Source organism: Garra rufa, chromosome 4 (genome assembly GCF_049309525.1).
Source record: "Garra rufa chromosome 4, GarRuf1.0, whole genome shotgun sequence".
Taxonomy (NCBI): Eukaryota; Metazoa; Chordata; class Actinopteri; order Cypriniformes; family Cyprinidae; genus Garra; species Garra rufa.
Genome location: NC_133364.1, coordinates 15,839,201 through 15,854,942, shown reverse-complemented (window position 1 = coordinate 15,854,942; position 15,742 = coordinate 15,839,201). Strand labels below are relative to the sequence as shown.

General features: G+C 37.1%; 1 protein-coding gene across 1 annotated transcript in view; it reads left to right on the top strand.

The window, feature by feature from the left end:
- The first annotated feature begins 588 nt into the window (after positions 1-588).
- Positions 589-15,742, top strand: part of prickle1b (prickle homolog 1b) — a 29,929-nt gene continuing 14,775 nt past the window's right edge. Inside the window, exon 1 of the mRNA XM_073838746.1 lies at positions 589-791. The gene's annotated coding sequence lies outside the window, so the exon portion shown is untranslated. The remainder of the gene's footprint in view (positions 792-15,742) is intronic.

The window sequence follows — 15,742 nt, the reverse complement described above, 5'->3', positions numbered from 1 at the left end:
TAAACTCAAAATTCCCAGTTTATATACAACTTTCTCCCCACAGAATTTTAAGGCTATTTAGTGTATCTAAACATCTTATCTCAATTGGACGTCTCAATTTCTACAAGGAAATTCAAAATATACTGAATTCCAGCTCTTAGTGTAGACTATTTAAAGGGTATTTATAGGCTTACTTATACATTCTTTACACATTTAGACATTGCTACTGTTTAAAAAGTAGGCCTATATGGTAATGGCTATTAGAAAGAATCACTAAAACATTTTCATGAACTGATTTTTAGTGATTATCAGTTATGGTTCAGTACAAATAAAGCATTGCCATGTTTTACTGCCCCCTGAGTTTGAACGGGTTAAGATTCTGATTTCTCCACTATATCGCACAAATCAATGTGCGCTTTTGCGCATTCATTCGTCCGCTGATGTTTAATTTACTTTGGACCCCTCTGAAAGTGAGAGAGCAGGAGCAAGAATGTAAGTGTGGAGGGATTGGAGGAGGCCGCGCGTCTGAGCCAATCAGCGCAGAGTATCGCTCATGTCATTTCAGCGCACTGAACACACAGGCTCTTTAACTGACTGCAGACTGCGTGTTTACTCATCGCAGCTGGGATTCAAACTCGCTTTCTGCGTCTCCGCTATGCTGACCCATTGGCTCGCGCTATTTGGATACTGAACAGCTCCACGTCCTCTACAAAGACCGTTGGTTTACTTTCCGTCATCCGGACTCGAGCAAATGACACAATTTGTGAATATTCTCTAACAGCAACGGAAATAAATCAACTCATATCGTCCCCGTAAGTATGTTTGCACATTTCTGCATGCCATTATTTGTTTAGTTTTTAATGATACAGGGTCGTAAAATGTCGATTTAGCCTATGCGATGTGCGAAAACGGGGAAATCAGAAACATCTTTTCCAGCTGCGTAGGCATGAATTAAAGGTACCATAATGGAGAGCAAAGAAAGTGCGTGAACTTTCTATGCGCATTTGAGTCAATGATAAATAAAAGGAGATTTTTAAATGAGACTTGTGCCAAGTTCTTAAAAATATCATCGTTGTATTCATGTTTTGAAAACATTTATAACTAAATTATCTAATGACCACAAAATGTCAAGTGGTCTACCCATGAAGTGCTAGTGAAAATAACAGATCTTCTTTAATATAACAATAACATTGTCCTCCCTGTTTTATGTTTTTCTTTTCACAAGCAAACAAATATGCTTTCAGTTTGTTGGTTACACTACACTGACTTTAGTTTACCAAACAAAATTATAAATATTATAAAAACAAAACTGGTTTACTTTTAAAAAACAAATAATAATGCCGACAGACATTACAAGTCATTGGTTAAACCGCATAGATATTTAACTTTAAGATCCGCAATTCAAAGTTCAGAATCCAAAGGATTGAAAACATTTGTATGCATGACACATCAACGTTTTTACTGATTTAAAATAAAAAACTGACTGAATGAGTATAAATGATTTAGAATGTAATTGCATTTAGGCCGTGATATATATGTGTAAAATCGCTTAAACTATAGAAACACCGTACTGTACCTACCAACTATAGTGCGTAAAGACGCACGGTGAGTTACAGCATATGGATGTCTAGTGTGAAGCCCTGCAGGTTTCCAGATGTGTGTATACACACACACTCAGCTGTTCCTTGTCACTCAGGTCACTACCGGCATTAAAGTTTCTCTTTCCTGTCAATCAGGTTGCCGTTTGGTCTCCTGACATGTAGCTCACCGGTCCATGACCCAAAGACTCGCCTTTTCCATAATAAAAAGAAAAGAATGCTGTTGTTAAATACTAGCCGTTGGGGACCATTTCCATATAAGGCAAAGGAGATATAAGGTATATCGGTTCTCAGTGAAAGATTTGTTTGGGCGCGAATTTGCCTGAATTGTTTTACTATATATTTCGTAAAAGTAGTATTTTGATTAAAATATACTTTAAACCGCACAATATCCATCTGTTTCTTATTTTTGAGGGTGAATATCGACTGAATCCTCTGTAAATTAGGTGCTGGTGTCCTCTAGCGGTTGCTAGTGGAGATTTGGCCTGACGATGTCGTCGTGTCCGTTGCTCAAAACCGTTGCTCAGCAACAGATACGACGAAAACGTCAGAACAACGTTAGCTTACACTAACTTAATATATTATATATCAATTTCATAAGCTAATACACCTCAAAATTACATTATATCGTCTATTCAGATGAATATTAAACCCAAAAATATGATGTTTACTCACCATCATGTTGTATGGCTTGTGTCAGTCAGAATGACACCATTGCATCAACAAAAGTGAATGGCTGAAGTGAAAAAAGGACGTTTAAAGCTTGTAGCAACATAAGGATGAGTAAATAACACCAGAGATAGTGTTTTGGGGGTGACCTACTCCTTTAAGCAATGCCTGGTATTTTAAAAGACACTCCATGTGGGAGTGAATGACAAACCAGTTAACTAGACCCCTGGGGCTTCTCAGGTGACTTGAGTGGAAGTGGCAGATTTCCAAATGTGGCACCGAACAGAGATCTGAGATTGTTATGTAAAGACTCGGTTAATAGATGAGCCATTACGGCCACATGTGAAGCTCGGTTTCAGCTGACGGTACTAGAGAGTGATTGTAATGTGTCTTCATGCTCTCATGGTTCGGTTATAATGTCTCTTAGATGTGTTTGAAGTTGTTTTGAGTTGCGTAACTGACTATTATGGAAATGTTCTCAAAAAAGAAATCATAAACCATTTAGACAGCAAGTACCCTGCTGAAAAAAAGAATTGAAAAAAAAAATCAATAGGCACAATCATAAAATTTGTAGTAGTTTTAGTGAGGGACTTTTTGGTTTTAAGAGAAACTGTAATGGACCCTGTGGGTTTCTACTGGTATTTGGTTGCCTTCTATTGGTGGCTTGTTAAAACCACTAAATCCTAATGGAATATGTCCTAAAACTTTTACAGAAAGCATTTTTTAATGGTTTCGATGGTTAAAAGTTGATGGCTTGTGATGGTATTTGTAGTGGAAACCATTATGATTTTTGTGAGTGTTTCTATTGTTTTAGCAGTTTTTGAATTTCTGTGTGGTTAAAGATGTGGAAAATCCAATTTGCTCGTCTTGGACACAAACAAACAAAAGCATTGTTTAAGCTTTTTCCATTTGGGTTGGTCAAGCTAGAGCAGTGTTTGAAATTATACGATAACTAAATATCTAGCATGTGAAATAGAAGGATATTTGTGTGAGAACAAGTCCGCGTGTGTGCTTTTAGCTACGTAAGTGACAGAAAGAGCGATTCTATCCCCAGATCCTGGCCGACAGGATATGCTCTGAGGAGTGCTTGTATATGTATCTGTGTTGATTTACTAGTGGCGAGCAGAGGAGGTTCACAGTGGTCCGTTTATACTGGGAGGCCCTGACGTGTGCTCACCTATGCAAATCACCCCACACCTCAAACACATTTGGCAGCTTTCTATCTGCCAAGCGTGGAGAGGGGGCCAGAGACAAGCTGCTCTTTAGCTGGGCTGAAAGAGTCAAAGTGTCGGATTCTGATACAGGCCAGCTGGTATTTAAACTAGCAAGCTCTTCAAACCACTTCTTAGACAACACATATTTCCTCAGATAGCAACGAGAACAACATCAGCGAAGCCAAATAGTCTAAAGCAATGCAAGTCAATGCTAGCAAGTCTTTAGTGCCAGTTTAATCGTTTAATCATAATGGCAGTAAAAGAAAAAGGTACGAACACGATCAGAAACATTTGCACCTTGGCTCAAAATGACTTTGACATTAAACTTTGGGCTTTTTGTATTTAGTAAGGATACTTTAAATTGGTCAAAATTGATAGTGAACACTTTTATAATGTTACAAAAGATCTATATTTTAAATAAACGCTGTTCTCTTGAACTTTATATTCATCCACGAATCCTGAAAATCCAGTTTCATTAAAAATATTAAGCAGCACAACTGTTTTCAATATTGATAGTAATAATAAAAATATGATTTCTGAAGGATCGTGTGACACTGAAGACTGAAGTAATGATGCTGAAAATTGAGCTTTGCCATCACAGGAATAAATTACATTTAAAATATATTAAAACAGCTATTTTAAATTAGATTTCTTTCAGAAACATTTGAAAAAATGTCAAACTTTTGAACAATAGTGTAACAAGCAGCACAAAGCCCTATGAAAGCTATGAAAAGTCGCTTAAATGTGAGCACCGAAAAGCTGAGAAAATGGAAATAAGCCACCATGACTGACAGCTTGTAGGTCAAGGCACTTGTCTGGCTCAATGTGGGAGATGCTCGAGTTGTTTCTAATTACTCGGTGCCTGAAAATGAAACACAAATGTCTGGCCTTGGCTCGCTCACGAAAACAAATCATATTCAAGGACATGTTGCGGAACAGCGGGGTCGATATTAAAACACGTCATACTCCGCAAAATGAGTTGACAGAACATAAGGGAGGAGACAAAAATTGAGTTATGAGTATGAGGTAAGAACGAGTCGATCTTTTGCAAAGCCAAGGGATCAGAGTAATAGATTTGATTATTTTTTTTCTTTCTTGTTTAGTTTTTTGTAAATGCAAGTGAGAACAAGTTGATTTGGCACCGCGGTAATTACCCACAACAGGCAGTATCAGAGCAGGAGATTAAAGGCAGGTAATGATTTGGCTCAGTCAGACAGACGGCTGCCGGCAGCTGCCTTATAATCAAAAGTGCGAGGATGAGACAAGGTAAACACGTGCGGCAGACGTTCAGCAGTCGGAGATAACGGCATCTCAACTGCTGCGGAGGGGAGCATACACTCATCCTGACAGCTGAAAGGCAGCAAGCTGCTTGAATTACGGCCTTTGGATTGATAAGTAGCAAAGATCAATGCTTCCGCCATAACGATAACCGATTGAGATTAAATATACATTTACATTACAACTGTAACTTTAATTGGAGCAGGTGTGAAAATTCAGATACAGATTTCTTGGCTTGGGCACAAAAAGATCTCCCGCTTCCTTCTCTGATTACTCTCATGTGAACGTTGTCACATTCCCAGGCCTTAAAAAGCAATGCTGATCAAGCCAATGAGCCAAGTCGCAAATTCAATCAGGATCTTACTATTTAAGTACATGCACTCATGAGTCTTGTTCATCTCGTTTCTCTGGCATTCACATGCTCACCAGTCATTTGAGGTCATGGTTCTGCTAATATGGGCGATGTGAAATCAAATTGAGACTCCAAATTCTCAATTCCTGACCATTCCATTATTTCCTGTCTATCTCGCCTTAGGCCTAAAACAAGAGTACTATTAAATTAAATGCGGTCTGAATAATCATGCGTTATAATCTAGGGCTTCTGGCACTGTATGTGATCTGGACCACAAAACTAGTCATAAGGGTAAAGAGATTTATACATTATCTGAAAGCTGAATAAATAGCTGTCCACTGATGTATGGTTTGTTAGGATAGGACAAGATACAACCATTTGAAAATCTGAAATCTGAATGTGCAAAAAAATCTAAATATTGAGAAGATTGCCTTTAAAGTTGTCCAAATGAAGTTCTTAGCGAGGCATATTACTAATCAGAACTTATGTTTTGATATATTTACGGTAGGAAATGCACAAAAAATCTTCATGGACCACGATCTTCATTTAATATCCTAATTATTTTTGGCATAAAAGAAAAATCGATCATTTTGACCCATGCAATGCATGTACATATTATAGATTTCTGAAAAATAAAAATAAATAAATTCTTTATTCAATAAATGAGCTTTCAAAACGGAGCAATTTAGTTATGCAAATATTCAAATTGGATCACAAATGGTCATTAGATAACATTTGACACGTGTGAGAACCCTGTGCAAACAACTTATTAAAAATATGGTCCCACTTTATATTAGGTGGCCTTAACTACTATGTACTTACATCAAAAAAGAAGTACAATGTACTTATTGTATTGCAAAACACATTTGCTGCTATTGAGGTGGGAAATGGGTAAGGTTAGGGACAGGTTTAATGGTATGGGTAGGTTTAAGGGTGGATTAAGGTGTAAAAGTACACAATAAGTGCATTGTATCAAATGATTAATTTAAATGCAAGTACATAGTAGATAAGGCGAACCAAAGTGGAACCAAAAATATTTCACCTTTAAGACACTGTAATGGCTTCTTCCGCATAGTGTGGGATGGAAGACATGCTTATAAATTTTCTGTGGTTTACTAATGAATGCTCGGGGCTTTCCAGCGCACTACAACCAAACAGAGATTTTATTGTGTGCTTGTTTGGCTGGTAAAGGTATGGGGGTTTAATAGCTAGCAGTAGTAACAAGTTGTAAAGAATCATCCTGTGTGCTAATATGAATGAACCCCCGGAAACCAGACCGTTTGCTTTGCTGGAAAAAGCCAAACGTCAGGACGAGATTCATTATCTAAAAGCGTTCAGCTGTGAAATGCAACATGCAACGGCTTGTTTTGGAGACTCATCCTTTCTGCTTCTATGGTTTTCATGCCATGAAGCTGTTGAAATTCTCACTGTATATGTGCGCAGCGCATGCATGCAGTTTACTTTAGCAACCCGGAATCTCTCAAAAGGGCCCAAGACATCTGTTCAGGGACAAAGGGCTTTACCTTTCAATAACAATTGTTCCTCCTCAGAGAGACTTGATGAAGATGATTATGCATTGCATTCCCATGACACAATTCTTTCATGCCTAATGAGGCGAAATTGTCTTTTTCCCCTCTTTGCAGAAGATAAACAGATTCATTTAAACACATCTCACAATGTATCAGACCAAATTATGATATCAGTGTCTTTGCAGCACCAAAGATGTGCAGTATCACTTTACAATAACCACATGCCCACAAAAAGATTAAGCTACAGAGGAAGTAAAGCTTCAGCCCAGGTTTAAGGAACTGAATAGCATTATTTTGTCAGAGGGGCCCCTGACACAGACAGGCATTATGTGAGGATTACTATATCATCCCATGGTGTTCAATTACATATCATCACCGCCACCCCAAAGCAGCACTATCCTACCAGGTATAAATAGCCTCTCGGTGAAAGTAAAGTACAGTCTTGTTTGTCAAAAAAGCAGGGTTGGTGATTAGCAGTAGGCTTGTCATGTTACCAGCGCATGAATTATGTGAAACAGACTGGATTGTATAACACCCTATGTGTGTTTTAAGCCCAAACAATCAACCTGCCCTGGGGGTCTAGTGTCATTACTGTTGCATTCTCCCCCCTTTGGCTTTTGGCTTGCATTTCCCTGCTGAGAGAGGAGTAATTACCCTCCAAATGGGGATGATGCAAGATAACATTCACGGTTGCACAATTTATCATCAGAATGACTGAAGTCTGTGTTTGGCACTCTCGAAACGGTGTGTAGGTGGCCTCCACTGCGTCTCCAGATCGCTCACTAACACTTGACCGTTTGGCTAAAAATAGGCATGCTAACTTCAGCATTTGAAAATAATGGACACTCTTTGTTGCATTTTAGATTTTAGGACCACAAATGCCATTTGAGATTTAAAGCTGCAATGAAATGGAAGCTGGTTATTGGTAGGATAAAGGCAGATCTAAATGGGAGCTAGAAGTCAGGCAAGTCTGCCAAAAGAGTTATATTTTGAATAATTTAAATACAAGGTGAAAGGAAATTCAAAAAAAAAAAAATTGATGAATTGTACAGAAAATAATCAACAAAATGCATTTAAAAAGTAGATCTGGTGAACTTCCATTTCATGCTGACTTTTAAACATTTGTGAACCTGGGTCATAAGGGTCAATTTTTTGGAATTGAGATTTATACATCATCTGAAAGCTGAAAAAAAATCAGTTTTCCATTGATGTATGGTTTGTTAGAACAATAGTTGGCTGAGAACTATTTGAAAATCTGGAAATCAAAATATTGAGAAAATCACCTTTAAAGTTGTGCGAATTAAGTTCTTAGAAATGCATATTTCAATGCAAAAATAAAGTTTTGCTATATTTATGCTAGGAAATTTACAAAATATCTTCATGGAATATGATCTTTACTTAATATCCTAATGATTTTTGGCATAAAAGAAAAATCTATCATTTTGAACGATGCAATGTATTGTTGGCTATTGCTACAAATATACCCGTGCTACTTAAGGCTGGTTTTGTGATCCAGGGTCACATTTGTGGAAGGTAACAAATGACACTCACCTCTTGACTGATTTAAGGAAAGTCAGTTCACTTGGCAGCCATCTGAGAAACTCCCCTGAACAGCTATTTCCAGTCATGGAAAGTACTTGGGTTTCAATCTTAGAAAAAAATAACATATTTCAAATTAGAAATTTAAATCTGACAGCAATTGTATCATACATTGCACTTCTTTAGCACAAAAAAAGCAGGCCAGTCAAGCTTTTAGGGCTAGTCAAGCTAACAGACATTCGAGAGTAAACAAACAAGCGGCACCTCTTGAAAGGAACCCAGGTATTAAGACTTACTAAAATATGCAGTAAAAAATCCATGAAGGATTTACGTTATTGTAAAAATCCACATAGTTTTATACATATTTTAGACTATGGGGTGCCATTACTTTCGAAGACATAAAATGGTTGTACTTGGTAAGCTACTGCCGTTACTTTTTGGTATTTTTGCCACTACACAGCTTGGAATAAACAACTTAAACAAATAAAATATTGATACAATGCCACATTGTGCGGCTTTTGGTTGTCATTTTCAGTTGAAGAACAAGAGATATAAGTCTTCACTGCTTACCTAATGATAAAAAGAGAAGAAAAGAATGGGAAGATGCCTGTAGATGAATAAAACTTCCTAAGGACCTGCGTATTTGTTCTCTCCACTTCAGCCCTGATGCCTTTAAGGCTTTTAGTCGACCACAGCTACTGAAAAAGCTTATAGGTGGCGATGAATATAAGTGCAGACTTAAAACCAAATGTCGTAACCATCAATGTTTCCAACAAGGAGTCTAAAAGCCCCTGGATATCGAGTGAAATCCACACTAAGAAACTCCTTCAGTGGCTGCGGCATCATGATAAGCATCGGCATGTTTACATCCTGCCAGAATGGCATCTAGCGTTTCTTGTATCTGCCATTTATGGGCTCTTTCAGTAGCTGTGCTCTAACAAATTTTATTTTATTTTATTTTAGTTTTAAAAAATAGCAACAGGGAGCACTGGTAGCTCACAGAATCCAAGCATTTGACGTCATTGACGTAATGGCGCCCCCCATAGTACAAAATATGTATAAAACGATGGGTTTTCAACTACACTTTTCAGTAAGAGTGTGATTGGCTTCTTTATCAATGAGGAGGAGCTTACATTCTAATAACAAAAATATGATTGGCTCTTTTAACTGTAAAGCAGGATTACTACTAAGCATAATTATCTATGTAACGTCTTGTAACGCAGTGATGCAGTTTATATGTGAAAAGTGTCTTTGTTTCACAAACATTTCTGTATTATACATGACAATTAGCCCAAAGATTGAGTGACTTAACTGATAATTTAAAGCTCTTTAACAAAGGCTCTTTACTTACAGCTTCTCTATCACCAAGCATGCTGCTGTTTTTATTTCAGCCACACAAGTGTAAACTGACATTAGACGGTGAGGTATGTCAACCACGTTAAGTCAATGATCTCTTCATCAGCACCTGGTTAAACTGCATGCCAGGATCCGGAGCCAGGAAAAACTAACTAATGAACTAGCAAAACATATCAGGCTCATTGCTTCAACATGTTGCAGTGTATCCCCGCTAATAAAAGCAAATCGCACGGACTTGTACCTCTCCTTGTTATTCCTGTCTGTTGCGCTTCCTGCGTATGTCGACCTGGGAGTAAAATCTCCTTAATAATCACAGTCAGCAGCATTAGGAGCAGATGTTCGGTGTTCGTTTGGTATGAGGCAAATGATTGTAATTAGGAGATGTAGAGGTAAGGGCCCGTTGCGCTCAGTGGAAGCCCAGTGGAGTTTGAGGAGGGCGGCTGTTGGGCTGGGTGGTCTTTAGCTCTCTACATGAGGCCCTTAAGAAGTTTTTCAGAGCACCTCTAATTACACACGATTTTGTGGTTCCAGGACTTAAAATTTTGTTCTCATTACGAATGAATGAACACATGTACAGCATGTACATTAAAAATAGCTGGCTGTCAGACAAATGGTGTGGTGGACACTGTATGTGTGTGCCTTGTTTCATTTCCGGATTGCATCCCCCTTATAGTTCCTGGGTGAATTTTACAAATCTAGAACATCCAGTGTGGGTCAGATTTCAACCCAAACTTAAAACTCTTCATTGTGTTTGGATTCCTGTCACACCTTTGATGTCCCCAGTCAAAAATGACTGGACTCCAAACAACTGCTTAGAAATGTTTAATTATGCTATATCACCAAATATTGGATTCATTCCTTTTGTTCATTTGTTTTCTTTCATTTAGTACTGGTTTTGTGTTTCTGTTTGCATCTGATTAGTCATAGGCCTCATTTATTTTTTGAGAGTAGGTACCTCGTTTTTAGAGTGAAAAAAAAGTTTATGCATAATTTTCATGATATGAGATAAAACATTATGAAAATTTGCACTGTTTATCACACTAGTGTGCTTTAATGTTTAATCAGGAAGTTTGCTTTTAAATGCTTTTATTTTGTACAAAATTGCATAAAAGTGGTGTTACATTCCAAAAATGACCGGACTCCAAACAATTGCTTATAAATCTCTTATTTTGCTAAATTATCACCAAATATTGGATTTATTCTTTTTGTCAACTTGTTTTCTTTCATTTTTGACCGGACTCCAAATAATTGATTCTAAATATTTGCATCTGATTAATCAAATACCTCATTTATCTGAGAGTAGGTACCTAGTGTTTGGAGTGAACAAAAAAAAAAAAAAAAAAAATTATGCATAATTTTCACAATATGAGATAGTGTCACAAGTGTGACTTTTGGCAATTTTGTATAAAATAAAAGCATTGCAAAATCAAACTTCCTGATTAAACATTAAAGCACACTAGTGTGATAAACAATGTAAATTTTCATAATTTTTTATATCATGAAAATTATGCATAAAAAGTTTTTTCTTTTCACTAAAAACACAAGGTACCTACTCTCAGATAAATGAGGCCTACGATTAATCAGATGCAAATAGAAACACAAAACCAGATTAAACATTAAAGCACACTAGTGTGATAAACAATGCACATTTTCATAATTTTTTATATCATGAAAATTATGCATAAAAAAAGTTTTTTTTTTCACTCAAAAAACGAGGTACCCACTCTCAGATAAATGAGGCCTACGATTAATCAGATGCAAATAGAAACACAAAACCCCAGTCCTAAATGAAAGAAAACAAGTTGACAAAAAGAATGAATCCAATATTTGGTGATAATATAGCATAATGAGAGATTTATAAGCAATAGTTTGGAGTCCGGTCATTTTTGACCCGGGAACACCACAAGTGTGATTAGGTGAAATAAAACCCCCCAAAAATTATGAAAATTCTAAAAAGAAATTCTGAGAAGTACTTATACCCTGTGTGAACAAAGTCAGTAAGTTTGAGTCCAATGCGATAACGTTAACTAGTATTTTCGGGAATTTCAGGTCAATTTAACCTGAACACAATCAGAGGGTTAATCAAACAAAGTAACAAAGGAAATGAATAATTAATGAATAAAAAAGGTACAAAAAGCTGTCACTGTGCCAGTTTTTTTTTAAAGGTGCATGTATGTACCTTAATTACAACTAAAGAGTACATATAAGTGTATTGAAAGTAGAATTTAGTAGCTAAGGTATACATGTGTGTACCTTTCAAAAAGGTCATGCCTTACGGAGAGTGTATGACTTTAAAATAAACTATATTTTGGTGTGAAATGAAACCTTAGCATTATTGCAGCAAACAATACAAAATAAAATTGATGGTTTGTGCCTATCTTTCAAGTCATTGTTAAACTCCTGAAAGTGTATATCCTCTGTGGGTAAGCCCACCTGTGTCTGGAGAGGTTAGCGTGACCTCTCCTTTTTTAAAGTGGAATGTATCAGTTAACAATATCAAATTAGGCAGGCAGGAGAGGGCATGGAGGCCAGTAATAAAACAGGCCCCATTATGAACTAAATGCATGCACACATGCAGCTGGATCCCTGCAGATGAGAAGCCAGACACACACTACATATATTATCATTACTATAATCATCTCCACATTATACCATATACTTTTATAGTACAGTCACACCTAAATGCAATTACAGTATTTTAAAGTCTTAATTACGGTATGCCACAGTCAACACGGGTTCAGGTCAGGTTTCCAAACTGAATGGAGACTCATTCATCCACAAGAGGACAAAACACAAACATCTTTTACCCACAGGACTCGTTCTTTTCAGTCTAGTGTGATACATATAATTTGCGTGGCATTTGTATTGAATAATGTTGTTTTTGCTGTACTAAGGTATGAGAACTATCAATAGTGACTTATGTAACACAATGTGCTTTAAATCCCCATGGGATTAATATAGGAAGATTATGTTTTTTTAAATTCTGGGACTTTTATGCACTTGTTAGGCAATCGAAATGGTGGCTAATGTCCAAAAGTTTTAAATTGGCGTGTGAAAACTTTCGAAAAACCTTTTAGCGCACGACGTGTCTCTGCACATTGCTGGCTTATCTGACCTTTTCCACTTCTTTTCTATTCAGGAACATGCCGACTGCCTTTTTATTAGGTTTTATAACCTTGTGAAGGTGTCTTGCAAACATTCATTGGCGGGCTATAAAGTTTTGGCACGCATAAGTTTACCGTTTTCTTTTATGACCTGATATCTCACACCAGCTTGTGTCTTTTTACTCTTCCGTGACTCTGAATATTAACACCGCAGTGGGAAAAGCACTTGCTAAAGCACTGGTGATGGACGTGGTGTTTTGACTGGCAGGAATAGGTGAGACTTTAATCACTTTAATCAGGCTTCAACGCCTCCAAGGCAGTTTTCAGGTGTGAACAGACAATTCAATTCAAATTCAGACTTCAGTAGTGAGTTCAGCAGCCTGAATGTGAATGGAGTGATAATAGGACTTTGTGATTGAAGGGAAAGTGAATGCTTGGTGATCTGCACTGTATGGAAAGCTGAGGTCGACCGTTTGAGATTTCAATAAATTTGAATGTTTAGTTTGTGTATTTGAATTGGGGATGTTTAGGTTTAAGTTTTGTGAGATTAGCGGTAGTTTTACTTGGGATTATCTGATTCAGGCTGTTTCTTGTGTAAATTGTAAGAAAATGATTAGAATTTCCCTTACTGTCAGGTTACTTGTCATGTTTTTTTTATTTTATTTTTTTAAATGCAACTAAATGCAACTAATTTGTTGAGGAAAATTAAATACATTTATAATTATCTTATTTGCATGCAGAAATGAGCTGCAAGTGGATTTATATTATTGGATACAACAGTTTGAAAATCTGGAATCTGAGGGTGCAAAAAATCAAAAGAAAGGTGAGAAAATCACCTTTAACGTTGTCCAAATGAAGTTCTTAGCAATGCATATTACTACATCAAAAATTAAGATTCAATATATTTATGGTAGGAAACTTACAAAGTATCCTTTAATAATATTAATATGCTAATGATTTTTGGCATAAATGAAAAATCAATCATTTTGACCTATACAATGTATTTTTGGCTATTGCTACAAATATACCAGTGCTACTTAAGACTGTTTTTTGTGGTCCAGGGTCACATATGAAAAACCATTTGAATACAAAGAGAATTTTGAAATTCTGTGGAAAAAATTTGGATTTGTACAAAATGTGCTGTTCACACAGGTAATGACATTACGTTTTTCTATCAATAAAGCACTATCCACACATCAGTTTCAAAACACCTGTACATTTTTTGAAAACATTTGTAAACACAGAGGTAAACACGTTCAGTGAATCAGCACTGTTAGCATTGCATTTCAGTATAGTGAATGTAACAGCTATGCTCTAAAATATATATTGATTAGTGTTGGATCGCAATTGTGTGTTTGTGAAACAAGTGAGACATTACATAAAAGAGTTAAACGTTCCCATAATGCTTACATCGCCTCATTCTGGGTAAAAATAAAAAATAAAAATACTAAAGTACTTTGTAACACAGTAACTTGAGTTGTTTTTCAGAAAACTACTTTTTTACTCTTATCTGAGTCAGATTATTTTTCAGTATTTTTACTTGCACAGAAGTAAATTATTCCTTGAGTAGCAACAATTTTACTTAAGTACAATTTTTAGTACTCTTTCCACCACTGATACATTGTCAGTGTTTTCATTTTTGTATCAAACATTCACATTCGTGCAGCAGTAGCCATTTTCGGCCCAGAGATGGCGAATTAGACGACTTCAAACCGTAGTACAAGGTTGCCAGGTTCAAAACAAAACCCGCCCAGTTGCAACTCAACTAGTCCAATTGTTTCATCCCCCAATTAAAAAAAAAAAACAGGAGGGCAAAAATATTTTTTTGGGTTGCTTCAACCTACAGACATGGAAAAACAAGCCACAGCAGGAGTTACAGTAGCCCAATTTCGTGGGAAAACGAAGACTTGGCAACACTGCTCAAGCGTACACAACGCAGTGTCAGAATGTTATGATTGTCCCTGAGTTGACATCTTACGTGCTCATACTGGTTGTATTGTTCTGCGTTCACCTTAAGCATATTACTGGTATTTTACCAGTATTTCTGACAAGGTCCTGTTCACACATGATCTCAGTAAATTACCAGTAAAGACTGTATGCATGTAAGAGGCTAAACGCTTTTTTTGCTAAACGCAACCTTTCTAATTGTTGCTTACTTCTTTTTTTACTTTCTGCCAGTGTCTCAGCACACAAACCACACTAGCGGCTTGTGAAATGAACATCAATGACATTACATGACGTTTGTCCTAAATAATTTTAAAAGCAGGCGGGAGTAGGTGTTCATCCCATTGCTAAATTAACCGTTTGGCAGATGCCTCCGCTTGATCTTAAAGTCATCAGTTTGCACGGCCGACTACATTTCTGTTTGTCATAATGCAATTACATTACAAAAATGCTCAGATTTGGAAAATATGTCAGAGCGAGTCTGTGTCAATTCACAGTTGTGCCCTGAAAGAGCATTTGATGGACCATCGCTTCCTCCTCTGTAATCCTCAGTGTTACTCAAATCAGAACGACTGATCTAAAGAAGCGGCATTCGAGAGACTGACTGTGGTTGTCAGGTGAGAAGACTCTGATGTGCTGTTCTGACAGTGTGAATTAAAACACATTCGGCGTGAGACACTACAATTCACTCGTTATCAAATCAATAGTGCAATCACCATCCTGCAGAGGCTGTGATAAAAACAGGATATCAAAAGCCTGAATGCAGAGACGCATTCAAACACTTTGTTTTTACACAAACATGACCGCATTTGCTTACAAATGTTGGTTTTGATGTAATTGGAGCAGCTGCGTGCAACCAATTGTGCCTTGATCCATTAGTTTGATGCCTTGTCATTAACACGGGAAGGAAAGAGCACATCTAAATACTTAGAGAGATGAGCAGAGGGAGCTGGGTGTGCGCGGAGGGTCAGGGGTCACTGAAAAAAGCGTCATTAGTTAGGTAACACTGACATGTGAATGCAGCGGGGCAGCATCCATTCTTAAACACTTGTCAATTGGCGTGGCAATGAGGTGAAATATGTGTTATCGCTTATAATGGCTTGCCAGGGGAAGGTCGGCCTGTTTTACAATGGGAAGAGGAGGATGTGAACCTTAGGTGTTTCGCACGTAGCTTCCCTTT